This window comes from Arvicanthis niloticus, chromosome 2 (assembly GCF_011762505.2).
Source record: "Arvicanthis niloticus isolate mArvNil1 chromosome 2, mArvNil1.pat.X, whole genome shotgun sequence".
NCBI lineage: Eukaryota > Metazoa > Chordata > Mammalia > Rodentia > Muridae > Arvicanthis > Arvicanthis niloticus.
In genome coordinates, this window is record NC_047659.1 from 145,180,379 (window position 1) to 145,188,937 (window position 8,559).

The 8,559-nt window shown below is 48.0% G+C and overlaps 1 pseudogene; it reads right to left on the bottom strand.

The window, feature by feature from the left end:
* Positions 1–8,303, bottom strand: part of LOC117703274 (transcriptional adapter 3-like) — a 26,086-nt pseudogene extending 17,783 nt beyond the window's left edge.
* Between the last annotated feature and the right edge of the window lie 256 nt (positions 8,304–8,559).

Sequence of the window (8,559 nt, forward strand, 5' to 3'; positions counted from 1 at the left end):
AGTGATGGTTCTCAGAACCTCAAGGCCAACGTCAATAGTCCTAAACAAAGCATCGCCATCCCCCTGATGGACTATCCACCTTTCCACCCGTGTGGGGTGCAGGTCCCAGATACCAGACATTCTTTTGGGTTGTCTCATGGCTTTTGACTTCATGTCTCCGTATCTTTACTTTAGGACTCCATTGGCCTGAAATGTATCTTTCATTTCACCAATCTTCTGTGTATTTTCCACACCTTACAAGTGTACACAACTCATCCTTAGGTCCCCTCTCTAACCTATAGATATAACTCCAGATCTCCCTGCTGTGGTCAAGCTCAGAACTGTTCCCATTCACACAGAGCGTCTCTGGGACCCCATGCTTGCTCATTAGTCAGAAAGTCAGCAAGTACATGTTGACTGTCCCTACATACTGGGCTCCAAAGACACAATGTGAATAGAATATAACAAACCCTGACCATGCCAAGTCTTCCTTGCTGTTGGTGGGAGCAGAAAAGGAGCAGATACACCGACTGCGTAGAGGAGCTGGTACTCAGAATGAGAATCCTGGATGGGCAGGTCATGTGGTTGTATACACTGAGTGCCTTCAGCTCAGCCTGCTGTTTGCACAGCTCAGCAAGGACCTCATCCTATGAGTCCTCAAGGAGGCTGGTCCTCAGACTCCAGGGGTCCCTGGGCAATCAGCAATTCATTGATAAGGCTCTCCAGGAGGACTTGGCATGTGGCACACTGAAGGGCTTGTTCCGATTTCGAGGAGAGGTACTCTCTCCATCAGCCCCTGATTCTTTCCCAGACATATCAGGAATAGGAGAGTCCTCCATACGGGAAATAATATTTTCTTTCACCAGAGCCTGCAGCAGGTTGGCTGCCTCAGACCACCAAAGGGTCATCCATCTTCTGGCTGCCCATGCTGGACCTCAGACTTCCTCAGCAGGATAGCCACATCTTTTGTTTCCATCTCAGTCAGCGGTCCCATGAGGCCTTTCTTCTTGTCAGCCACAGCTGTTGATGCTTCTGCTCCTCTAGCAGATCCACCTGGGCCCAGCAGTGGGAGTAGTATATCCCCAGTGGCGGAATCTTACTATGTTAGGCTTAATCTTCAAGGGCCCTATGAGCTCCACTAGTGTTCGTACCTCCTCACTGGTGATGCCAGCACAACAGAGCTCCACAGAGACCCAGAGCATGTTGGGGAGCATCATTCATGGGGACCCGAGGCATCTCAATCGGGTCATCAGTGAATTCATATTCTTGGATCTTGGGCTGAATGTTTTTGGATTTGGGTCCTCCTGGGCCAGGCTCTGGGCCATTACCTGTTTTCCTTTCCAGTTTTGGGCTTCCCATATCTGGGGGGAGTTCCAACCTCACCATCTTGACACAATTTCAGGAATCTTTGGTCACCTTTCCTATCCTGCCAGTCAGTAAGGATCTGGCTTTCGGCTTTCAGTACATGCAGCCGCTTGCTTGCAGAGGACAATAGAGTCTCAAGCTCCTGCTTAGGGTGTCCAGTTCCTGAATTCCAGTACATCCCACCTCGGAGCTGGCCAGCCCTGCCGTGTGCCGGGGTCAGACCTTCAGGTGGTCTACAGACTTGAAGTCATGAAAGTGCAGTGAGCAGTCCTTGAGCCCATGTATGGCCCAGGAGATGGAACTGTCCCTGTAATGTTCTGAAGTTTAAGAGGAGATGCTTGTCAAGTGTCCAGTTCACTGCTTGGCACAGAGTGGGCATGGAATGCATTATATTACTAATAACAACACAGAATTCCAGACTGGTGCATAATCCTCCCAAATTAAAATTTTTCTTTATTGTCTTCTGACTTGGAAGTTTCCAATGAATCGTTTTTTACTTTCCCCTTGCTTCATATCAGGTTTTCCTTTGAATTCTTTTGAGACTTTCTATTTGGCTCTATTTTTTTTTCATAATTTGTATGTACATATTGAAGAATAAAAAAATCATAAAAATCATTTTTATAGAATATATACATATATAGATGCTTTTTAAGTTCTTTTAGGGACATGGAAACTTTTCTCTGGAACAAGCCAGGCCAGTTTCAGGAACTGGCTGTAAAGAATGAAAGTCATTCGGGTGGTAAAAACACAATGACAGGGCTGTGGCTCTACGGCTGGAGCTAGTGAGAAATAGTTAATAGATAGTTGACAGGGTAGGGCAGTGACATGGTAAAACCACATTTTTGAGAAGAATGAGTGTACTGAGTAATTTCCATGGCTATTAACCTTTTAGGGTGGGTTTCTCTGGAATGTTTTGCTATTCTTGTTATGTATCCTTGGCAACCCCTCACCCCCCCCACTCCCCTGGTTTGTGGTTTTTCTCTTTAAAAGACCCCTTAACCCGTCACTAGGGGCCAAACCTTGCTCTTGAGAGAGAGCTTGTGGTTTGACTGCCAGCCAACTTCCCTAATAAAGCCTCTGCCGATTGCATCCAGGTACGGTGTCTTGCGAGAGTTCTTGGGTGGCCACGATTTCCCGAGACTTGAGTGAGGGTCTCCCTAATTTGGGGGTCTTCAGTATGTCATAGTTTTGGTCATGATTGAGGGTCTCTAGGCTTCATGGGTGTGTGGATTGTGTCTTTAACTATTTTTACAAAGTTCTAAGTCCTAACCTTTTAGGTATTTCTTGTGCCACCTTCTCCATTCTTGCTTCTAGCGTTCAGTTTATTTCTGTTTGAAACCTGGTCTTTCTGCACATCTCTGTAGTTTGCTGTGTTCTGAGTTTGTATTTTTTAATTTAAACTTAGACGATTCCTTTGACCTAGTTTCACATTTCACTCATGCTCCCCGTGTACAGGAGCCCACCAGGAAGTCCAAGTGAGGAGTCTCTGTCACTCTAATGTGTAACACCCCCTCTGAAATTCCCTACATGCTGTACATGTTCTGAACACAGCAATCATGCCTATGTTAAATCTCCACCATGCTATTATGTTAGCTATGTTTTTCGTTGCTGTGACCATGCAGTCCAGTTTACCAAGGGACTGCCTGCTGTAGATGCTTCCAGCATGAGTCATTCCTGAGCCCAGGTCAGTCAGGTAGTGCTCTGGGTACCGTGTAAGCTTGAGGTCACAACAGCACAGTGTCTACCCATGGCTGTCATGGGCAGGACAGCAAGGACTGACGCAAACAGCTTCATATCTGCTTGTAGGCACCCTCTTCTCAGGCTTTGCCATAGGTTCCCTGCACTTGCATCCATCTCTCTTGGATTTGCCCTTTTGACCCTTGGGCTCTGAGCCTTTGTGGCCTGCAACCTGACTCCTCTGCAGGCTTCAGTAAGATGCTGGGCTTCTCCTGTCCATGGGCTCTTGAACAATCCTCCCAGCCTTCTACAGCCCAAAGGAAAGCTGCAGGGTTATACATAAGTCAAGATATATTCCTGGCTTGTAACCAGAGCCCGGGAAGGACATAAGCAATCCTTAGGTGTGAGATGTCTCCAAAGCCATTCATTGCTCATGTATGCACTGGGCCCAGGCAGATGTGAGTCCCACCCCTCCCCTCACTCAGCAGGATGCTATTACCCTAATCTCTTTACTCTGGGATGGCAAATACTTTCCCTTTTGCAAGTCATGGGGCCTGGTTCACCTTGCTCTCTTTTCAAGTGTCATTTGTGTGGAGAGGAGTTTGTTCCTCAAATAGCATCTCCGTGACCCAGTACACAGTCCTAGGTGGATTCCTCCCACTGATACACACCCACCCGTGCTCCTGGAACTCTAGCATGAGTATGTGCTGTGACAGTCACCTCTGGGAAGTGGGAGGTGCAGGTACATGGAAGGACAGAATTAGTCCACTTCCCTGCCCCGCCTCCAGTACCCAGCCCTTCTTAGACATGAGATGCATCAAGAAATCCTTTAAAACATTCACAGACTGCTTTAAATCAGTTCTCCAAAGCAGCCCACAGGAGCTGCTCACCCTCACAGAAGCAGAAGCAGTTCATCCACGAGGCTCAGGCTGTTAGACGGTGTTAGACGTCCGCACGCAGCAGCTTAGAACAGACCACTCCAGACCAAACGGTTGGGGGGTGGGGGGGAGGTTTATTCAGGAGATAGGGCAAAGGTGGGGGGAAGAAGGTGGAAGAAGAAAGAGGAAGAAGAGAAGTAGAGGCTAGCCATGACCACGTGGAGAGAGGGGGAAGAGAAGGGAAAGGAGAGGGGGAGTGGGAGGGCACAGAGAGGAGCTCCAGGCAAGAGAGCAAGAGATTAGGAGAATAATAAAGAGAGGAGGGGGCAAGCAGCCCCTTTTATAGTGGGCCAGGCCTACCTGGCTGCTGCCAGGTAACTGTAGAGGTGGAGTTTAGACAGAATACTAACACAGGCTATACAGCAAGGGATATCTGGCTTTCCACTTTTATAAACCCACATTGACTGTGTCTACAGTGGCTTAGGGATCTCTCCCAGGTTCACCTCAGCTCTAGTGTCCAGTTGAAGCCAGCCATTTATCTGCTTTGGTTCAATATGGCTGTGAAGTCATGACCACTCCACTGTGTAATACAACATGATGGCAGTCCCCGACAACATAGGAAAGGCTGGCCATGGCATATGTGATCCACTGTAACTGAGTTCAGGGAAACATGAAGCCATGTCTGTCTAGGCTGCATCCTGCAGATCCCACTGACTGGGATTAACACCTGACTTCCTTCTCTTTGACCCGGCTGGCCCATAAGTGACTTTCAACCCCGTTCCAAACCTGCTATGGAAAGTTGCTAGAAACCATTCGGCTGCAGCAGTGGTTGATGTTGGTTGTCAACTTGAATGGAGCTGGGGTTCATTAAGACAGTGGTTCTCAACCTGTGGGTTGCAACCCCTTTGGGGGTCAAATGAGCTTTTCACGGGGGTCTCCTAAGGCCTTCTGTATACCAGACATTTGCATTATGATTCACAACAGTAGCAAAATTAGTTATGAAGTAGCAACGAGAATAATTTTATGGCCAGGTTTCACCACAACATGAGGAACTGTGTTAAAGGGTTGAAGCATTAGGAAGGTTCAGAGCTGCTGCACCAAGAGATGCACCTTTGGGTGCATCTGTGAGATTTATACAGATCAATACAAAGAAGTCTGAGGGCCGTTTTGCCTACCTGTCTTTGCTTCCTGCTGGTGAGTGCATCTGCTCTACTGCTGCTCCCATAAGAGCCACACTTTACTGACATCAAAGAGTTCATACAGTTCCAAATGTCGACTGAAAACCATCAGCTCTCCAAGAATCTTCTAGGTCTTCAGGGCCAGACTGGAACTGGCGAGGCACCCAGCTGCATTGCTTAGACAGCCACTGGGTCCTCAGCCTCTGCAGTGCACAGACAGCCATTGCAGGACTCCCCAGACTATCTTATAAATCCCCTCTGTAGCTCATTCCTTCAGGTCTCCTCCTGCTGAGAATCCATGTCTGCAGCACAAGCCATCCGACATAGAACACAGCGTTTCTGTGGGAACACAGCTGTGGGCATCTGGATTTGTGCCAGTTGCCATGTAACATGCCACTGTTCACTTGGGTTCACTCTTGGACTCTGCTGACAGTCGTGTACTGAGCTACTCTATTCTGACCCGGCTGCAGGGAACTGGTCTCAGTGTGGATCCTGTATGACCACAGCTGCCTTTTCCACATCTTCTCTGTGGTCTGGTGTTGATCTCATTCTTCATAGCACGCCAGGCGAGTCCCAAGGCCCTAACTGAAGTATACCACCACAGATTGGAACACATTCCATTATGTACCCTAGAGCACTGTCCTGGAGTCAGTGTTTACTATGCCCTCCTCTGCTCCAGGCTCTCCAGGGGATGTCTGCACCAAAAGGGGATGAAATCTTTCTGGGGGCCCTGGCTGGGAGATGTCCACCCAAGGAGTATCTCTTATTTCCACACAGAGGCCATCTGAGGGTCTCATCGGCCCAAGTACATCTGGAATTCAGCCGAACACCACTGGGCTGGGCTGTGGATCTGGGTGCAGTAACATATCAGAGCAGCCTGGACAGGAGGGACTAGGGACATAGCGTCTTCTCACTAGCAGAAGACACACAGGTTGGTGTGGGGATTGCTAGCAAGTTCATGAGCAAGGTCAGGTGGGAGGAGTGTGTATGCTCTGTGCCAGGTCGCAGACAGTGTCTTGTGATTGGATCTCACCAGAGCATCAGTATTGTTTATCGGCATCCATCTCAAGTTTATAATGGAGCCGTGTGAGCACCAGCAGGAAACATGATATGGTAGCTCCTGATATCCAAGGAAAGTCAAGGTGATTCACACAGGCTATCCCAGGCTAGCCCAGACGTTAGACAGAGCGAAAGTGTAGAACTTTCTAGGTTCTTTTTCCTGTGAAGGACCATAATATTCCATCAAGACCTTGACTATTCTTGTAAGGAAACACTAAGTACTCGAAACTAACCATGTACAGAGAAGAGCCAATAGGTGATGTCATCTGTTAACATCAGCCCAGCTTGCCCTGAGCCCAGTGCTTCAGCTCCCTCAATCCTCCTGGTCACTTCTGTTCATATCTATGACAATGATCTCCATCATGTTACACACACACACACACACACACACACACACACACACACACACACACACGGTGTGTCCTAAATGTGTCTGCTTTTCCAGTTGGTCATGGCATTTGCCTTGATCTCTTAAAGACCCTGTGCTTGGAGGTGCTGGATCCACACACAGCACAAGGCCATCCATCCCTCAGATGACAGGCGTTGGAGGAATTCAGAGCCAAAGCTGCTAAGTTATAGGCTGGAAAAAAAACCTATAGAACATCCCTCCACTCTGACTGGAAGCTGGAGGGGCTTCTCATCCCCCTACTTCCAGAAGTAAGGGGCTGGTAGAGAACTCAGATTCCCTTTGCTGTCTCTGAGCCCCTCCATGCATGCTTGCAGAAGGAGGCTGGATGTCTGGGTATACAGAACAGCTTTTCTGTGACTAGAGTCCTGAGAAATCAATTTCTGTACCACTCATAGTCTCTCTGAGGTTTATTTCGTTCCTTTACTTGACCAGTCTTCGGAGACACTTCTCCTGCTCCCAAAGGAGAAGCAAACCTCAGGTGGCTTTTGAGCTCTGCTAGAAAGGCAGGTTGATGGCCATGGCCGGTTATGCAGGATGCAAAAGCAGTCAACCCAGGAAGGATGCAGCCAAGCCTGGAGCTGCTGCTCCGTCTTCTCTTAAATGAGACCTGAGGGATTACAAGCATTCTACAGGCTCAACTTCTCCAAACAGATCAGAAATGCCCCCTTTATCTTCCTATCCTAAATTGAAAGTGGGGTTTGCAAAGCTGAAGAAGAAAGAAAACCTCAAATAGATGTAACTTAATGGGACACATTCACCCTACTTTTTAGTTAATTTTTATTAACAATAATAATTATGTTTGATGTGTGTGCATACACAGGCAACAGCATCTAGGTGGGGGACACAGGACAACTTTGGGGACAACTCTCCTTCCTTCCACCGTGGTGAGATGGTCTAATTTCTTCCCTGTTGTATACACTGAGATAGCTGACCTGTGAGCTTCTGGGCTCATCTCATGGTAGGAGTACAGGAAATATAGGTGGTTCTCTGTGTGGATTCTAGGGATCAAACTAAGATTCTCAGGTTTATGTGGCAAGTGCTTTAATACACGGAACCATCTGGGCACATATTTATTACCAAGTACCTTTATAGCACTGGAATTTTCCATAACAATTCTCATTTCATTTTATCTCCTTGCTCCATGTATGTGAATTCAGATTAGAATATATTCCCTGGTATAGATGGCTACTGATCTGATCGCTGTTACTTTCAGGGTTTGAACGTGAAAACTCACCTCTTGTCCTCAGGACGTGCCTGATGAGAAGGTGTATATGTCCACAAGCTGATTTGTCCACAGGCTGGGATTTGGAGTGAAGAAGGAGTCAGGAAGCAGAGCAGAGCCCTCCATGGCTTGTTCCCGAGGCTGTTTGTGCCCTGGGAGCGCATGTCTCATGGATGGAGAGAGTTCCGCTCTCTGTGACATTCTGCGGAGACAGGAGCTGGGTCTGTCCTTATGCTCTGATTCCTCTGTCCCCAGCCTCTTAGCAATTCACTATATTTTGTTTCTGATGGCTGTGTGAGGTGGGAACACATTCCAAATATTGCCACAGCAAGACAAATTTATGTCCTGGAGGGTGATGAGAGAATGAACTCTGATTAGGTCCCGAGGCTTTTGTTTTGTGTCCTAGCAGATCCTTCTCCTGAGTTACTGATTTTTACTGAGTTCTGTGTCACGCTTCCAGGACATGTCCTCACACTTGAGCTCCCACACTGTCTCGTCACAATCACCACACTCCCTTCCCCGCTGTCCAAGCCCATTACGGCTCCCAGATCCTCTGGGAGGCAGCTTCGTCTAGGCCGTTCTTCCTGAAGTCCGCCTGCCCCTCCTTCAGCTCAGTGCAGCACATAAATTAGCCTCAGAAGCCCATGCAGTGCAAAACCCTGATGATGCCCTCCTTGCTGATAGATAGCATCAACAAAAGTAGCTCAGACCCTCAGACCTCAGCTTCTCTGGTTTAAAAAGACATCATTCAGAGTTGGTGATTTTCCCCCTGGCAGCTCAGACATTTCCTGC